The 19,057-nt window shown below is 41.3% G+C and overlaps 1 protein-coding gene and 1 pseudogene across 3 annotated transcripts in view; both read right to left on the bottom strand.

The window, feature by feature from the left end:
• LOC124777974 (CBY1-interacting BAR domain-containing protein 1) overlaps positions 1 to 19,057 on the bottom strand; it is a 195,720-nt gene that overhangs the window by 47,388 nt on the left and 129,275 nt on the right. The window lies entirely within an intron of this gene.
• Positions 466 to 583, bottom strand: LOC124778399 (annotated as a pseudogene).

The following is a 19,057-nucleotide window of genomic DNA, read 5'->3' as shown; positions in this document are numbered from 1 at the left end:
CTCCTTTTTGAGCTAAACACAACATTAATGTGAAATAATGAATGTAATTTTCTCCTCCTGGTATAGTAATTATGTACACCATTTCCTTTTGAGCCGCAGTGTATAAATTACAACAAACTTCATGACAGAGTAAATACACAGTGAATGAGTAATTCCATATTCCCCTTACAGCATGGTTTTGTGCAATGAAGTCTTTCTTTCTTAAAGATGGGTTATCCCAGAACATTATTCCATATGACATTAAAAACTAAACTAAACTCCGTCCGAACAGGCCATGAAGGCCCAACAATACTGACTGGCCGCCGTGTCACCCTTAGCCTACAGGCATCACTGGAAGCGGATATGGAGGGGCAGGTGGTCAGCAAACCGCTCTCCCGACCGCATGTCAGTTCACGAGAGCGGAGCCGCTGCTTCTCAATCAAGTAGCTCCTCAGTTTGCCTCACAAGGGCTGAGTGCACCCAGCTCGCCAACAGCACTCGGGAGACTGGATGGTCACCCATCCAAGTGCTAGCCCAGCCTGACAGCGCTTAACTTCAGTGATCTGACGGGAACCAGTGTTACCACTGTGATAAGGCAGTTGGCTCCATATGACATTACTGAATGAAAATATGTAAAATATGTCAACTTACTGATTGTCTCTCCCCAAGATTTGCGATGATTCAAAGTGCATATGTGGCTGAAATAAGTTGTTTTAGGAGTTCCAGAATGTGCTTTTTCCAATTTAATTCTCATCAACATGGACACCTAAGAATTTTGAAGTTTCCACCCCATTTATTATTTCCGCAGCATGTGTTACGCTTATCACTGGTGTAGTACCCCAAGATGTGCAGAACTGAATATGTTGTGCCATTTTAAAATTGAGAGTGAACATTTGCAGAAAACCAGTCAATGATACTTTTAACAACTATGTTTACCATTTCTTCTGTTTCTGTATGTATGCTTCAGATTATTACAATATTAGTGGCATCTGCAAAAATAACTAATTCTGCTTGTTGTATACTAGACGGAAGATCGTTTCCACATATGAGGAACAATGGTGGAGCTAAGATTGAGTCTTGGTGAACTCCATAGATGATTTTTCTCCAATCAGAATTACCTGCCTGGACTGTATTGGTTGAATTACTAAGTATATCTTTCTACATTCTTTCAGTTAGATACCCCGTTTTCCATTGGTTGGCTATACCATAAACCCCATAAAACTTCAATTTATCTAGGAGAATACTGTGATTCACACAGTCAAATGGCTTAGAAATGTCACAGAAAATACCAACTGGAGCTGTATTATTACTTAATGCTTGTAAAATCTGGTGAGTGAACATGTAAATGGCATTCACAGTAGAGCAGTCTTCTGAAACATAAAGAGCAACCATTCTGAAACCAAAACTGTGATTTGTTGAGGATATTGGTGTTTATAAAGTGAGATACTATTCTAGAATACATCACCTTCTCAAAAATTTTGGAAAATAATGTCTGAGATCCCTGTGAGCATGGAGGAAATGGACATCAACTGTGGATAGGTGGTGTTCGGTGGGAATGTGCATCATCCATGAGACGCGTCACGGTAGTTTATGCAGTTGCAATGACCCTCTATCCTGGATGATGCAGTGGTTAACGCAACTGCCTAGTAAGCAGGAGATCCCAGTCCAGTCAGTACACATTTTTGCTCATCGCCATTGATTCTGTGTAATGTCCCAATGCAGATTACACCAGTAATCCCTTCCCTTTCCATTCCTTTCTGCCCCCCTTCCCCTTCAATTTACATGTATTCTATACAGAAAAGAATAGATTGATACACTCCATATAGAGAAGACACTGAGTGGCCACTCATGACAGACAGCTTGTTAGTCATAATGCTAACATAGAAAACAGCACAGTATTGCAGCTTAGTTAGTAGATCACATGACTGTTTCATGGGATGCCCTGCCCTTGACACGCACAGCAGATGTGATGACCTTGGGTGGCTGAGGTGTATGGAAAAGACTTCTTGGTATGGAAAGGGTGACAGCTGTTGAAGTGGAGGTGTTGCTGGTGGTTAGCAGGTTTGATATTCACAGAGGTACTGATTTGGTGAAGGTTAACATTGAGGAAGGCGGCTTTTTGGGCTGAGGAGGACTGGAAGAAGTGAATGAGGGAGAAGGTGTTGAGATTCAGGATGAATGTGGATAGGGTTTACTCACCCTCAGTTCAGATCACGAAGATGTAATCAATGAATCTGAAACAGGTGAAGAGCTTGGGATTCTGGGAGGTTTGGAACGAGTACTCCAGATTGCCCATGAATAAGTTGGTACAGAATGGTGCCATGTGGGTGCCCACTGCTGTATCATGGATTAGTTTGGAGGTGATGCCTTCAAAGGAGAAATAATTGTGGATGAGAATACCTGGGTGAGGATACTCGTGGGTGAGGATACTTGATCATGATAACCAGGAAGGAGGATGTAGTTTTGGAGTCAGTCAAGCATTGGGAAGCATGGTGCACAATAGTGGTGAGGCCATGGGAATTGGGGATATTACTGTAGAGGGAGATGGCATCAACAGAGAAGAGCAAGAGCAGGGCTCTGTGTGGTAAAGGAAAAGGAACTGTGGATCATTGATGGAGGAAATGGTTCATACCTTTCATACAAAGCATTAGATTATGAGCAATAAATTGAAGCTGTTCATCCATGAAAAGAGAGATTCTCTCAGTGAGGTTGGAATTGGGAGTGGGATAGTTATGGACTAGGGTGTTGGGGAAGTTGGGTGGGTGACAGAAAACCACTTTAGAAGTGGGAAGCATCTTGGATAGCATTTCCTTCATTTCAGGGCATGATGACAGGTAACCAAAGGCCTGATGAAGGACATGGTTTCCTTCCCGACACACCAACAGCCCCCATCATGCCCATGCCCATGCTCTTGCTGCTGCTGAACACTAACTTCCCAATGTCCTTCAGACTGCAGATCCACTGCCTCATTCCTCATACACCCTACTAACTTTATCCTAACACACAACTAATTACCCTTCGAAGGAAAGGTATACAAACAAATCTGAGCTCCTGCATGGTACCATTCTATGCCAACATGTTTATAGACCATCTAAAGGAAACCTTCCTAGCCTCCCAAAACCCCTGGTCTGGTACAGGTTCACTGATGATATCATCATGATCTGGACTCCAGCCCAGGACATCCTACCCTCACTTCTTCACAACCTCAACACTTCTCTCCCTTCTGCTTAACCTGGTCCTCCTCAAACCAGTGTACCACCTTCCTGAAAGCTGAACTCCTGCTCTCTGCTGGCTCCAATTTCACCTCTGTCCGCATTAAAGCCATGAACCACAAACAGTATCTGCATCTCAGAGCTGCCATCCCAACCACATCAAAAAATCCCTCTCATACACCTGGCTACCCAGGAAAAACTTATCTGCTGTGACAAAACCTCCCTTTCCCAGTATGCTGAAGGTCTCCTCAAGGCCTTTACAGACAGGCTCCTGCAAATAGATCTCCAATGCCATTTCCCCACACAACCCATTCCTCCCACCACCCACAATAACCAACAAACAAAGGAGTACCTCCCATCAACACCCAATACCACCCCAGACTGGAACAACTGAACAACAGGCTTTGTCAGGTCTTCCTAGTCAATTGCTATTCCACCCTCACTCCCACCCCTTGCCACGAGGGTCATATTTCTGTGGAAGGCCCAGGTGCATGACTTGCCGAATCCATCCACCCAGCCCTTCATATTCCAGTCCTGTCACATACTTATCCTATCCCATCAGAGGCCACTCCACCTGTGAAAGCAGCCATATCGTATACCAGCTCTGCTTCAATCATTGCATAGCTTTTTATATTTGTGTGGCTATCAAACAGATTTCCACCAGGATAAACAGCCACCGCAAAACTGTAGCCAAGAGCTTGGTAGACCAACCTGTGGCACAACATACAGCTGAACATAACACGTTTGATTTAAATGGCCGCCTCACAACCCGGGCCATGTGGATCCTCCCTTCCACCACCAGCTTTTCTGAACTGCACAGATGGAAATTACCCTTACAACACACACCCACTTCAAAGATATCACAATCTAAACCTATGGTAATGCTGCCAGAGATGGTGGTCATGTTTGCATGAGGTGTGCTACAGTTGACACAGCATAAGAAGATCACAGACAGCTCGCAGCGCTGTTGCCAGCTTTCAACTGCAAGGTACTAACAGCTACAGGCAAAACCGGTAACTGCCTATTGAGCTGTGACAATACTGAAGGATTGCTGTAGACACGTTAACAAAATTGTATTACATTACTGGCTAAGATAGGCCCATGAAACTGTCACGGCCAGCCCACTACAACTGTCAGAGGATCAACTTACACTGACTCAACTATAGGTTGTGTGAATGTGTGTGTGTGTGTTTTTTCATTTCTGAAGTAGGCTTCGGCTGAAAGCTAAACATGTAACAGCCCTTTCATTGTGCCTGTCTGCAACTCAATGAGTCATCTTTATGCTGAGTAGCAATCTATCCTTTTACTAATATTGTTGACATTCCAGGCTGGAGTTCCTTTTGTTTGTTTTTAAGAATAGGTCACAAGTGATGATCTGTGATGAAATTTATTATTAAAAAAATGCTAACATAATGTTTAATCTCTCCCATGATAAATTTGTATCGCTACCTGAAAACAGCTTTCTGCATTAGCTAATCAGAAAAGACATTAAACAGCCATGTAAAAAACCATGAATAAGTAGAGGCATCAGAATATCTTGTGGAAGGAAAAGAAAACTTTATCTTTTAGTAAGAACCAATAGAAATCCTCCAGTATTTGTACTGTTGTCAGGTGTCCTGCCAAGTACAGTCATTTATGTAACACTATATGTTGACAGCATACCTTGTCATCATCTTCATCTGATACCTGTAGAATGAGCACCTTTGCTATGTTCTGCCTCCCCTATACTCTTCAGCCCCCACCCCTTCCTCCATTGCTGACTACAAGCCATGACAGGTTCAATGGTGACGTGGGAAGGGACCATACTCTGCTGGAAGCTGAGCACAAACTCTGGTCCCTTAGTACTCCCGTGGCCTGCGTTGGGTGCAGAAGTCACTCTCACCTGATACTGTGATTTTAGTTGGCTGAGTGCTGGGTCCCAAGCTTTGCTGCAAGTAAACCCAGTGTCTCTGTTAATCAGCCTGTCAGGCACTCATATTTCGATAGCCTGCTTCAGAACACAGTCCAAAAATGACGAGGTCTGTCTTAACACTTCCATTTCTTCATGAAGTCCCATCAAGCCATACAGTGTTCTGCAACCACAGATTTTGTTAGTTGCTTAAGTTCGGTATGTCTTCTGTGTTCCTTGCGTCTTTCTTCAATTGTCCATGTAGTCTCCCCAATATAAGCATTATAGCATTTACATGAAACACAGTAAATACCTGGTTTATGGAGTTCCAGCTCATCTTTCAATGTACCTGATAGGGCATGCAATCTTGCAGGTGGATGAAAAATGCAATTAATGTGACATCGCACCAGCATTCTGCTGATTTTGTTCGAAACTTTTCTGGCTTATGGCTGGTAAGCAATTGTCTTTTCCTCCTCATCATTTTCTGTCTGATGGACTTGTGCTATCTGCCTGAAAGCACTTCAGATTTCTCTCTCACCATATCTGTTCTTGAAAATGTGCTTAGGATGGTTAAGCTCCCATGACAGGCTTTCTTCTTCCAATATTGCGCAGGCCTTGTGTACCAGTGTACATAGCACACACATCCTCACAGTGTGAAGGATGATGGAAGCTGGAACTGTGGAGATTCAAATCTGTGTTGGTGGCTTTCCTGTATACATTGTGTGCTACAATGTGGTTCATTCTGCACTTGACTAGGACATACAAAAAGGGAGTTTGTCATTCTCTTCCACCTCCATGATGAATTTGATAATTGTGCAAAGAGTTCAGATGTTGGAGGAACTCTTGAAGTCTTTCAGTCTCATGTGGCCACATCACAAACATGTCATCAGCATATCTGAAAAAGCATGTAGGCTTCAGTACAGCCATTTCCAGGGCTTTCTCCTCAAAGTTCTCCATGAGCGAATTTGCCACAACTGGTGACAGAGGGGACCCCATTGCAACGCCATCTGTTTGTTCAAAATAGTCACCACTGAAAAGAAACAATGTTGATATGAGGACCAATTCGAAGACATTAGTCATTGTCAGGTTGAATCACCCCTTGATCAACTTGAGGGAATCAGCAAGTGGCACTCTTGTGAATAGGGATACCACATGAGAGCTAAGGTGCTGGCCACAGAGGCATAGTTCTTGCACCTGTTGAATGAAATGTATGGAGTTCCTGATGTGATGCTGAGATTTATCAATTTAGGGGCTTTATACTGCCATTAGATGTTTGGCCAGCTGGTATATTGGTGTACCTATGTTGCTTATGACAGTACATATAGGAATATCCTGTTTGTCAACCTTAGGTAAGCCACAGAACCTTGGTGGTGCAGCAACTCATGCTCAAAGCTTCTCGATGATTTCATTTGGTGGCAACTGGTGCAGAAGCTCCATAGTCTTCTTCTTCAATCTGTTGGTCAGATCTTCCTACAATTTTCTAAATGCTGGATCCTTGAGTATGTCATACATTTTGTGATTGTACTCAGCAGTGGTACTAGAACTGTGGCATTTCTTTTGTCCACATATAGAATGACTGTCTCAGATTGTTCTGTAGTTCTAAAATGGCAACTCTTTCTGCTTTCATGATGTTCGTCCTCAGTGGGACAGCTCTATGGAGGGCGTGGCATGCTTTTTCTGGTGTACCTCTTCAGCATTGTCACTAGGGTGGAAATTACTTGTTCTGCAGCACTGATGAAATTTGCAGCAGTTATAGCAGTCGGTGTTGGTGTGAAGTTGACCCCCTTCTCCAGAACTGATATTGCTGCATCCTCCAAAAAAAAAAAAAAAAAAAAAAAAAAAAAAAAAAAAAAAAAAAAAAAAAAATATATATATATATATATATATATATATATATATAATAGAGGGAAACATTCCACGTAGGAAAAATATATCTAAAAACAAAGATGATGTGACTTACCAAATGAAAGTGCTGGCAGGTCGACAGACACACAAACAAACACAAACATACACACAAAATTCAAGCTTTCGCAACAAACTGTTGCCTCATCAGGAAAGAGGGAAGGAGAGGGAAAGACGAAAGGATGTGGGTTTTAAGGGAGAGGGTAAGGAGTCATTCCAATCCCGGGAGCGGAAAGACTTACCTTAGGGGGAAAAAAGGACGGGTATACACTTGCACACACACACATATCCATCCACACATATACCGACACAAGCAGACATATTTAAAGACAAAGAGTTTGGGCAGAGATGTCGGTTGAGGCAGAAGTGCAGAGGCAAAGATGTTGTTGAATGACAGGTGAGGTATGAGTGGCGGCAACTTGAAATTAGCGGAGATTGAGGCCTGGTGGATAACGGGAAGAGAGGATATATTGAAGAGCAAGTTCCCATCTCCGGAGTTCGGATAGGTTGGTGTTAGTGGGAAGTATCCAGATAACCCGGACGGTGTAACACTGTGCCAAGATGTGCTGGCCGTGCACCAAGGCATGTTTAGCCACAGGGTATTCCTCATTACCAACAAACACTGTCTGCCTGTGTCCATTCATGCGAATGGACAGTTTGTTGCTGCTCATTCCCACATAGAATGCGTCACAGTGTAGGCAGGTCAGTTGGTAGCTCACGTTGGTGCTTTCACACGTGGCTCTGCCTTTGATCGTGTACACCTTCCGGGTTACAGGACTGGAGTAGGTGGTGGTGGGAGGGTGCATGGGACAGGTTTTACACCGGGGGCGGTTACAAGGGTAGGAGCCAGAGGGTAGGGAAGGTGGTTTGGGGATTTCATAGGGATGAACTAAGAGGTTACAAAGGTTAGGTGGATGGCGGAAAGACACTCTTGGTGGAGTGGGGAGGATTTCATGAAGGATGGATCTCATTTCAGGGCAGGATTTGAGGAAGTCGTATCCCTGCTGGAGAGCCACATTCAGAATCTGATACAATCCCGGAAAGTATCATGTCTCAAGTGGGGCACTTTTGTGGTTCTTCTGTGGGAGGTTCTGGGTTTGAGAGGATGAGGAAGTGGCCCTGGTTATTTGCTTCTGTACCAGGTGGGGAGGGTAGTTGCGGGATGCGAAAGCTGTTGTCAGGTTGTTGGTGTAATGCTTCAGGGATTCCGGACTGGAGCAGATTCGTTTGCCACGAAGACCTAGGCTGTAGGGAAGGGTCCGTTTGATGTGGAATGGGTGGCAGCTGTAGTAATGGAGGTACTGTTGCTTGTTGGTGGGTTTGATGTGGACGGATGTGTGAAGCTGGCCATTGGACGGGTGGAGGTCAACATCAAGGAAAGTGGCATGGGATTTGGAGTAGGACCAGGTGAATCTGATGGAACCAAAGGAGTTGAGGTTGGAGAGGAAATTCTGGAGTTCTTCTTCACTGTGAGTCCAGATCATGAAGAAGTCATCAATAAATCTGTACCAAACTTTGGGTTGGCTTCTACCTTCTTCCTAAAATTCACAAACCCAATCATCCCGACCGCCCCATTGTAGCTGGTTACCAAGCCCCCACAGAATGTATCTCTGCCTACGTAGATCAACACCTTCAACCCATTACGTGCAGTCTCCCATCCTTCATCAAAGACACCAACCACTTTTTCGAACGCCTGGAATCCTTACCCAATCCGTTACCCCCAGAAACCATCCTTGTAACCATTGATGCCACTTCCTTATACACAAATATCCCACACGTCCAGGGCCTCGCTACGATGGATCACTTCCTCTCACGCCGATCACCTGCCACCCTACCTAAAACCTCTTTCCTCATTACCTTAGCCAGCTTCATCCTGACCCACAACTTCTTCACTTTTGAAGGCCAGACATACCAACAGTTAAAGGGAACAGCCATGGGTACCAGGATGGCCCCTTCATACGCCAACCTATTCATGAGTCGCTTAGAGGAAGCCTTCTTGGTTACCCAGGCCTGCCAACCCAAAGTTTGGTACAGATTTATTGATGACATCTTCATGATCTGGACTCACAGTGAAGAAGAACTCCAGAATTTCCTCTCCAACCTCAACTCCTTTGGTTCCATCAGATTCACCTGGTCCTACTCCAAATCCCATGCCACTTTCCTTGATGTTGACCTCCACCTGTCCAATGGCCAGCTTCACACATCCGTCCACATCAAACCCACCAACAAGCAACAGTACCTCCATTACGACAGCTGCCACCCATTCCACATCAAACGGTCCCTCCCCTACAGCCTAGGTCTTCGTGGCAAACGAATCTGCTCCAGTCCGGAATCCCTGAAGCATTACACCAACAACCTGACAACGGCTTTCGCATCCCGCAACTACCCTCCCGATCTGGTACAGAAGCAAATAACCAGGGCCACTTCCTCATCCTCTCAAACCCAGAACCTCCCACAGAAGAACCACAAAAGTGCCCCACTTGAGACATGATACTTTCCGGGACTGGATCAGATTCTGAATGTGGCTCTCCAGCAGGGATACGACTTCCTCAGATCCTGCCCTGAAATATCCATCCTTCATGAAATCCTCCCCACTCCACCAAGAGTGTCTTTCCGCCGTCCACCTAACCTTCGTAACCTCTTAGTTCATCCCTATGAAATCCCCAAACCACCTTCCCTACCCTCTGGCTCCTACCCTTGTAACCGCCCCCGGTGTAAAACCTGTCCCATGCACCCTCCCACCACCACCTACTCCAGTCCTGTAACCCGGAAGGTGTACACGATCAAAGGCAGAGCCACGTGTGAAAGCACCCACGTGATCTACCAACTGACCTGCCTACACTGTGACACATTCTATGTGGGAATGACCAGCAACAAACTGTCCATTCACATGAATGGACACAGGCAGACAGTGTTTGTTGGTAATGAGGATCACCCTGTGGCTAAACATGCCTTGGTGCACGGCCAGCACATCTTGGCACAGTGTTACACCGTCCGGGTTATCTGGATACTTCCCACTAACACCAACCTATCCGAACTCCGGAGATGGGAACTTGCTCTTCAATATATCCTCTCTTCCCGTTATCCACCAGGCCTCAATCTCCGCTAATTTCAAGTTGCCGCCACTCATACCTCACCTGTCATTCAACAACATCTTTGCCTCTGCACTTCTGCCTCGACTGACATCTCTGCCCAAACTCTTTGTCTTTAAATATGTCTGCTTGTGTCTGTATATGTGTGGATGGATATGTGTGTGTGTGCGAGTGTATACCTGTCCTTTTTTCCCCCTAAGGTAAGTCTTTCCGCTCCCGGGATTGGAATGACTCCTTACCCTCTCCCTTAAAACCCACTTCCTTTCGTCTTCCCCTCTCCTTCCCTCTTTCCTGATGAGGCAACAGTTTGTTGCGAAAGCTTGAATTTTGTGTGTATGTTTGTGTTTGTTTGTGTGTCTATCGACCTGCCAGCGCTTTCGTTCGGTAAGTCACCTCATCTTTGATTTTTTTATATATATATATACCCTATATATACCCTAAGGTAAGTATTTCCGCTCCCGGGATTGGAATGACTCCTTACCCTCTCCCTTAAAACCCACTTCCTTTCGTCTTCCCCTCTCCTTCCCTCTTTCCTGATGAGGCAACAGTTTGTTGCGAAAGCTTGAATTTTGTGTGTATGTTTGTGTTTGTTTGTGTGTCTATCGACCTGCCAGCGCTTTTGTTCGGTAAGTCACCTCATCTTTGTTTTTATATATAATTTTTCCCACGTGGAATGTTTCCTTCCATTATATTGATATCATTAATTTGAATCCAACAATTACGTTTGTTATTGTCACTGTTGCATTTCGAAATCTTTTCTGTCGTCTTATTTTCCTCTTTCTGTTTTTGCCAGTAGTTTCACTTTGTATTCACCTTCTCCTTTTTACCGTAACCTGCTATACTATTTTATCCCGCCTATATATATACTCAATAATACGTAACCCACCTCCAAACCATAACCAACAAAATATTTTTTTTGCCGCTTTCAGCACTACCGCCGCTATAATATCCACCGTTTCTAGGTCACAAACAGCTCCTTTCACCTTTTAAACAACCATTTCGGCCAGTTCTAATAACTTTCGCTTTATTTCCATTTCCGTTTTTCCCACATCACTCATCATTTTTAGCCGCTTCCCACAGGTTTTAACGCCATTATTTCTTCGTCAGACAATTGTTAGCCTCATTTTCATAATCTGCCACCACAATACCATTCCTTTTAATAGACTACACGCAGTTTTTTCGAAATTTTCCCGAATTTCTCCGTCCTTTAACGTGTTTTGGCGGCAACACAACCACCTAACCTTTATGCACATCGTTGTCTACCAACCCAAGTCCAACATAGCCCAGCTGTAACCAACACCTTTTCGCCTTTTTTCATTCCAGATCTCCAGTTTCTTTCCGGTTCACCTTTATCTCTCCCCATATATATATTTTTATTTTCATTTTCATTTCACCTCATGTTACACTTTCCACCTTCTAATACCATGTCACCCTCACAACACCCCCACAATGACCCCATTAAGTTTTATTTACATTCCCTCCGCAAAAACCCTAAGGTAAGTCCTTCCGCTCCCGGGATTGGAATGACTCCTTACCCTCTTCCTTAAAACCCACTTCCTTTCGTCTTCCCCTCTCCTTCCCTCTTTCCTGATGAGGCAACAGTTTGTTGCGAAAGCTTGAATTTTGTGTGTATGTTTGTGTTTGTTTGTGTGTCTATCGACCTGCCAGCGCTTTTGTTCGGTAAGTCACCTCATCTTTGTTTTTTTTTTATATATATATATATATATATATATATATATATATATATATATATATATATATATATATATATATTTTATGGTTCATCATTGTTACTCTTCTTGTGACTTGTGTGGCAGTAGCACTGCATTGAGATCGGCCCCCATGAGCCCAAGAAACAGCATCAGTCCGCTCCCAATAGACAGTTGAAAGTAAAAAAAGCCATCTCTAAGTGGAGTGCTACTAATTCCTTACATGCTGTATCCAGGAACCGGCATGGGTATCATATCCTTTCCCTTACAAGATCACAGAATCCTGCAATAGCAGCACACTACAAAAACTACTCAAAGTTATTAAGAAAGGTTATTACAAATCAAGGGACATGTACATAGAGTCATAAATTAGTAATTTTGACAACAGACATAAAGCTATATGGAATGTAGTGAACGAAGAGAAAGGATAATCTGCCAGAGAACAAGATAACATCACTGTTGAACTAAATGGAAGGGTTATAAAAGATATGTCACAGGTAGCAAATATGTTTAAAAATAATTTTTTTAAATGCAGCAGAAAGTACAGAGCCAAACATTTTAAGAGAAAACTCATAGGAGAATGCCAAAGAAATAACTCTCATACAATTCAAACATATGAATGTATCACCAAAAACCACTTCTGAAATTAAGAGAATTATACATTCACTCAAAAATAAAAGCTCATCTGGTTTTGATTGTGTTTGCAATAGAACACTACAGAATTTTGCTCCATATGTCAAGCCTGGTCTCACCTGAAATATGTAATGCATCACTAACTCAAGGCACCTTTTCAGACCAGCGTAAATCTGCCATTGTCTACCCATATTTAAGAAAGGTGATAGGAGAGATGTCAATAACTACTGACATGTTTCACTGCTGACATCATTTTCCAAAACTGTTGAGTTGATGTATTCCAGAATAGTATCACACCTTGCTGTTGTTGTTGTTGTTGTTGTTGTTGTTGTTGTGGTCTTCAGTCCAGAGACAGGTTTGATGCAGCTCTCCAAGCTACTCTATCCTGTCCAAGCCTCTTCATCTCTGAATAACTACTGCAACCTACATCCTGCTTAGTGTATTCATCTCTTGGTTTGCCTCTACACTTTTTACCCTCCACGCTGCCCTCCAATACTAAACTGGTAATCCCTTGATGCCTCAGAGCATGTCCTACCAACTGATCCCTTCTTCTAGTCAAGTTGTGCCATAAATTCCTCTTCTCTTCAATTTTTTTCAGTACCTCCTCATTAGTTACATGATCTACCCATCTAATTTTCAGCATTCTTCTGTAGCACCACATTTCAAAAGCTTTTATTCTCTTCTGTCTAAACTAATTATCATCCACATTTCACTTCCATGTAAGGCTACACTACGTACAAATACTTTCAGAAAAGACTTCCTAACACTAAAATCTATACTCAGTGTTAAAAAATTTATCTTCTTCAGAAACACTTTCCTTGCCATTGCCAGTCTACATTTTATATCCTCCCTACTTCAACCATCGTCAATTATTTTGCTTCCCAAATAGCAACACTCATTTACCACTTTAAATGTTTCATTTCCTAATCTAATTCCCTCAACATCACCTGATTTAATTCAACAGCATTCCACTATCCTCATTTTGCTTTTGTTGATGTCCATCTTATATCCACCTTTCAAGACACCGTCCATTCTGTTCAGCAGCTCTTCCAGGTCCTTTGCTGTCTCTGACAGAATTACATGCCATCTGAAAACCTCAAAGCTTTTATTTCTTCTTCATGGATTTTAATTCCTAGTCAAAATTTTTCTTTTGTTTCCTTTACTGCTTGCTCAATATACAGATTGAATAACTTCAGGGACAGGCTATAACTCTCTGTCACTCCCTTCTCAACCTCTGCTTACCTTTTGTGCCCCTCGACTCTTATAACCGCCATCTGGTTTCTGTACAAATCGTAATAGCCTTTCCTGTATTTTACCCCTACCACCTTCAGAATTTGGAAGAGAGTATTCCAGTCAACATTGTCAAAAGTTTTCTCTAAGTCTACAAATGCTAGAAACATAGATTTGCCTTTCCTTAACCTATCTTCTAAGGTAAGTCACAGGGTCAGTATTGCCTCACATGTTCCAACATTTCTATGGAATCCAAACTGATCTTCCCCGAGGTCGGCTTCTACCAGTTTTTCCATTCATCAGTAAAGAATTCATGTTAGTATTTTGCAACTGTGTCTTATGAAACTGATAGTTCAGTAATTTTCACACTTGTCAGCACCTGCTTTATTTGGAATTGGATTATATTCTTCTTGAAGTCTGTGGGTATTTCGCCTCTCTCATACATCTTGCTCACTAGATGGAAGAGTTTTGGCACAGCTGGCTCTCCCAAGGCTATCAGTAGTTCCAATGGAATGTTGTCTACTCCTGAGGCCTTGTTTCGACTTAGGTTTTTCAGTGCTCTGTCAAATTCTTCATGCAGTATCGTATCTCCCATTTCATCTTAAACTATGTCCTCTTCCATTTCCATACCTCTATATACTCCTTCCACCTTTCTCCTTCCCTTTCTTTGCTTAGGACTGGTTTTCCATCTGAGCTCTTTATATTCATACAGGTGGGTCTCCTTTCTCCAAAGGTCTCTTTAATTTTCCTGTAGGCAGTACCTATCTTACCCCTCATGATACATGCTTCTACATCCTTACATTTGTCCTCTATCCATCCCTTCTTAGTCATTTTTCACTTCCTGTCAATCTCATTTTTAGAAGTTTGTATTCCTTTTTACCTGCTTCATTTACTGCATTTTTATATTTTTGCCTTTCATCAATTACATTCAACATCTCTTCTGTTATCCAATGATTTCTAATAGCCCTCATCTTTTTACCTACTTGAGCCTCTGCTGCTTTCACAATGTCATCTCTCACAGCTACCCATTCTTCTTATAATGTATTTCTTTCCCCTGTTCTTGTTAAACATTCCCTAATGCTCTCTCTGAAACTCTCTGAAGCCTCTAGTTCTTTCAATTTATCCAGGTCCCATCTCCTTAAATTCTTAACTTTTTGCTGTTTCTTCAGTTTTAGTCTACAGTTCATAATCAATAAATTGTGTTTAATCCATCTGAAACCTTCCAGCGTCTCCAGGCCTCTTCCACATATACATCCTTCATTCAAACCAAGTGTTAGCAATGATTAAGTTACCGGTATGCTCTGTGCAAAATTCTACCAGATGGCTTCTTCTTTCATTCCTTACCCCCAGTGCATATTTACCCACTACTTTTCCTTCGCTTTCTTTTCCTTCTACCAAATTCCACACCCCCATGCCTATTAAATTATCATCTCCCTTAACTATCTGAATAATTTCTTTTATCAAACAATGGAAAATCCAGGAAAGAATGTAACAACATTATGAGAAGGAAAGTTGCTACTCACCACATAGTAGAGATGCTGAGTCGCAGATAGGTACAACAAAAAGATTTTCACACTTATGTGCTGCTGGTGTCAACTGCAGCTGTGGCCGCCCTGCAGGTGCTAGTGTCCAGGCTGTTGAGGTCCACACGACCGCGCACTCTCGCTCTGGTATGCTCTGCACGTCACCTCCACTCTCATTTACCACACTGTCTTTGTCACAGCTTGATGCAGAGTCATGCCGGTTCGCAGTTGCGGTCTGGGCTTTTGCCCATGACAGAGATTCTCTTAGATGGCAGGGGCAGTGATGGCTTTGGCCGGCCCTCTATCACCTGCTGGACTGCCTCCTGCCTCACCTCTCTATGCCACTTTTCAAGCAACAACACCTGATCGCCTGCACCAGGAAGATATCAAGCAGCTCATAAGTGTGAAAATCTTTTTGTTGTGCCTGTCTGTGATGCATCATCTCTGCCATATGGTGAGTTGCAACTTTCTCATAATATTGTTAATTTCTTTTATCGCATCATACATTTCTTCAATCTCTTCATCATCTGTGGGGCTAGTTGGCACATAAACTTGTACTACTGTGGTAGGCAAGGGCTTCATGTCTGTCTAGGCTGCAATAATGTGTTCACTATACCGTCCATAGTAGCTTATCCATATTCTAATTTTTTTACTCATTATTAAACCCTAGCAACAACAATATCCTCAACAAACCACAATTTGTGTTTCAGAAGAGTTGCTCCACTGAGAATGCCATTTACATGTCCACCATGCCATTTACACATTAACTCTCCAAATTTTACAAGTATTAAATAATAAAATAGTGCTGATTAGTATTTTCTGTAGCCTATCTAAGTCATTTGATGGCGTGAACCAGGGTATTCTACTAGATACATTTAAGTTTTATGGGATTGATGGTGTAGCCAACCAATGGACAATGGCATACCTAATCAAAAGAATGTAGAAAGTTGTACTTAGTAATTCAATCAATATATTCTGGGCATGTAATTCTGACCAGAGAAATCATATATGAGGTTCTCCAAGGCTCAACCTTAGATCCACTATTTGTTTATTTGTTTGTTTTGATCCTCTGAATCATACATTGTACAGAAATGCATATGATGATATAGGACAGGTCATTTGATACATATTAGGCTTTTATAAGAAGAGGTACACGTCTATTAAACTATAAAAACTATTTTTCCTTGTACATGGAAATGATCTTCTGTATAGTATATAACAAGCAGAATTAGTTATTTTTGTAGATGACTATGGCATTGTAATCAATCAAAGCATACATACAGAAACAGAAGAAATGGTAAACTAAGTTCTTGAAAGTATCATTGATTGATTTTCTGCAAATGTTGGCCCTCAGTTTTAAAAATATACAACATATTCAATTCTGCAGATCTGGAGGTACTACACCAATGGCAAGTGTAACATATGGTGAGGAAATAATAAATAGGGTGGAAACTTCAAAATTCTTATGTGTCTTTATTGATGAGGAATTTAAACTGAAAAAAAGCACCACATTTGCTCTTTGAATCATTGCAAATCTTGGGAAGAGACAAATCAGTAAATTGGGATATTTTGCATATTTTCATTCAATAATGTCATACAGAATAATGTTCTGGGATGACTCATCTTTAAATAGGATGTCTTCATGCTGTAAGAATAATATGTGTTGCCCACCCACAATCATCTTGTAGACATCTGTTTATGAAGTAGGGCATTCTGACTACTGCTTTACAGTATATTTACTCACTCATGAAGTTTGTTGTAATTAGTACACTGCAGTTGAAAAGGTAATGTTAAACACAATTACATTACCTGAAGGAAAAATGGCATTCATTATTCCACATTAAGTTTTTCTATAGCACAGAATGAGTGCATAATACAATAATTAATTCCGATCACTTACCCAGTGATATAAAATGTCTGACAGACAGCAAAGTAAATTTTTAAAATAAACTGACAAAGTTTCTCCTTGACAACTCCTATTCCCTAGAAGAATTTCTGCTGCTGCTCTCTCTCTCTCTCTCTCTCTCTCTCTCTCTCTCTCTCTCTCTCTCACACACACACACACACATACACATGTGCGAATATATCAGTTTGTGATGTGAATGTAAAATTATTTGTTCCACATCATTGCAATTTGTCATGCTGAGTGAGCCATGGAATTTGAAACAAACAAACTAACTAACTAAGTGTCACATCAAAAATAACATTGATAGTTGCTGCACAAACATGTCCATGACCATGAAACAAGAGTTAAACTGAACTTACATTTACCAAGAAAGAATAATCATAAAACTCAAAATAGCATTTTCTACCAAGGCATAAAACTGAACAACAAATTGCCCAGGGAGATTCAAAGAGATTACTAAAACAGTCCTATGTAAAAAGGCAGTTTAAAAAAGCAATACATACTGAACACTGAAAGATTACTCAACTCAGACAACACAGGTTACTGATTTAAAGAAAATGTCACACACACAAATAACAATAACAATAAAACATATATAACTTCACATATCACTTTTACAGTATGTTTTTTCTTCCTTTTGTCCTTTTCTGGGAAAACTTACCCCAAAAGCTATGCAATGTATTATACCAACACCTTATTTTCTTTCTGAGCTCAACATCCCACTTACTACAGAGACATGCTGACCCTGTTTTCAGGTTAGCAAATGGGAAGCTGCAGTACCCAAAATGGAAACAGACACTGAGACAATGGCCCTGACATCAGATGAGAGACTGTGTAGTGTTAAGGTATGAACAATTTTTATATCATGTGAGTAGTGTGTGCACTGACCAGGAGTGAGAAATGAATGAACAGTGTAGCACTAACCTTTCATATTATTCAATAACTTCGTTGCAGAATGAATGAGATAGCACTGTTTTACAAATAGAAATACAAATATTTTATTCCACCATTGCGCATATTTACATGCAATTGGTGTCGTCAGTGTTAACATAATAATAACAATAATAATAATATAAACTTCAACATTACAAATGTTATTAACTACAATATAATAATCCAGGATGGATACAATACATATTTGTGCAAATTTCAATAACAGCAAGAAGTTTCCTAATAGATCAATTACAAGACAAATGAACTACGTAGTTCAGTGAACAACAAATAAGTAATTAAACAGATAATTAACAGTAAGTATAAGAAACAGTAATGAAATAGTTCCACAGTGTGGCATATGTATGGTTTGCAATTAATTTAAAGGTCATTCTCATAAGGAATGTGGGTCATTTGTCATATACTCAAGGAACTCTTGAGCAGAGTAAATTACTTTACATTTGATCCACTTCCAAAGACTAGTTTTGAATTTATTTACTGGCACTGTGCAGGCATTTTCAGGTAATTTTTTGAAGTAGACAGGACCAAAGTATTCGTAGTTGTTATGTGTCTTTGCAAGCCTACCATATGGCACATCAACTGTATGTCCATTTCTTATGTTATGGTCATTAACTGTTCTCCTTAAGTCAAATTTACTCAGATTCAATTTAACAAAGACAAGGCAGTTGTAAAGATACAGGCCAGGCACTGTCATTATATTTAGTTTCTTAAAATAATCTCGACATGATTCATTTGTGCTAAGTTCTACTATGCACCCTATGGCTTTCTTTTGCCATTTAAACACTAATTTTGAGCCTACAGAATTGCCCCATGTGCGGATAGAAGAATGCAAAATATGCATACAACAGAAGTTCTTTACAGATACTGCTCCTCAGCTTGTATAGCAGATATATGGCATGTGCCAATTTGCCACATATCTTCCCTGTGTGGGTATCCCAGCTGAGCTTTTTATCTACATGAAATCCTAATAATTTTACTGTTTTGTTATCATGACTGGGGGCATTCAGACTGAATACAATAGCTTCAGTTTTA

The sequence above is a fragment of the Schistocerca piceifrons genome, chromosome 2, assembly GCF_021461385.2.
Source record: "Schistocerca piceifrons isolate TAMUIC-IGC-003096 chromosome 2, iqSchPice1.1, whole genome shotgun sequence".
Lineage (NCBI taxonomy): Eukaryota > Metazoa > Arthropoda > Insecta > Orthoptera > Acrididae > Schistocerca > Schistocerca piceifrons.
Note: the sequence above shows the minus strand (reverse complement) of the source record. Positions and strands in the feature narration are given on the sequence as shown.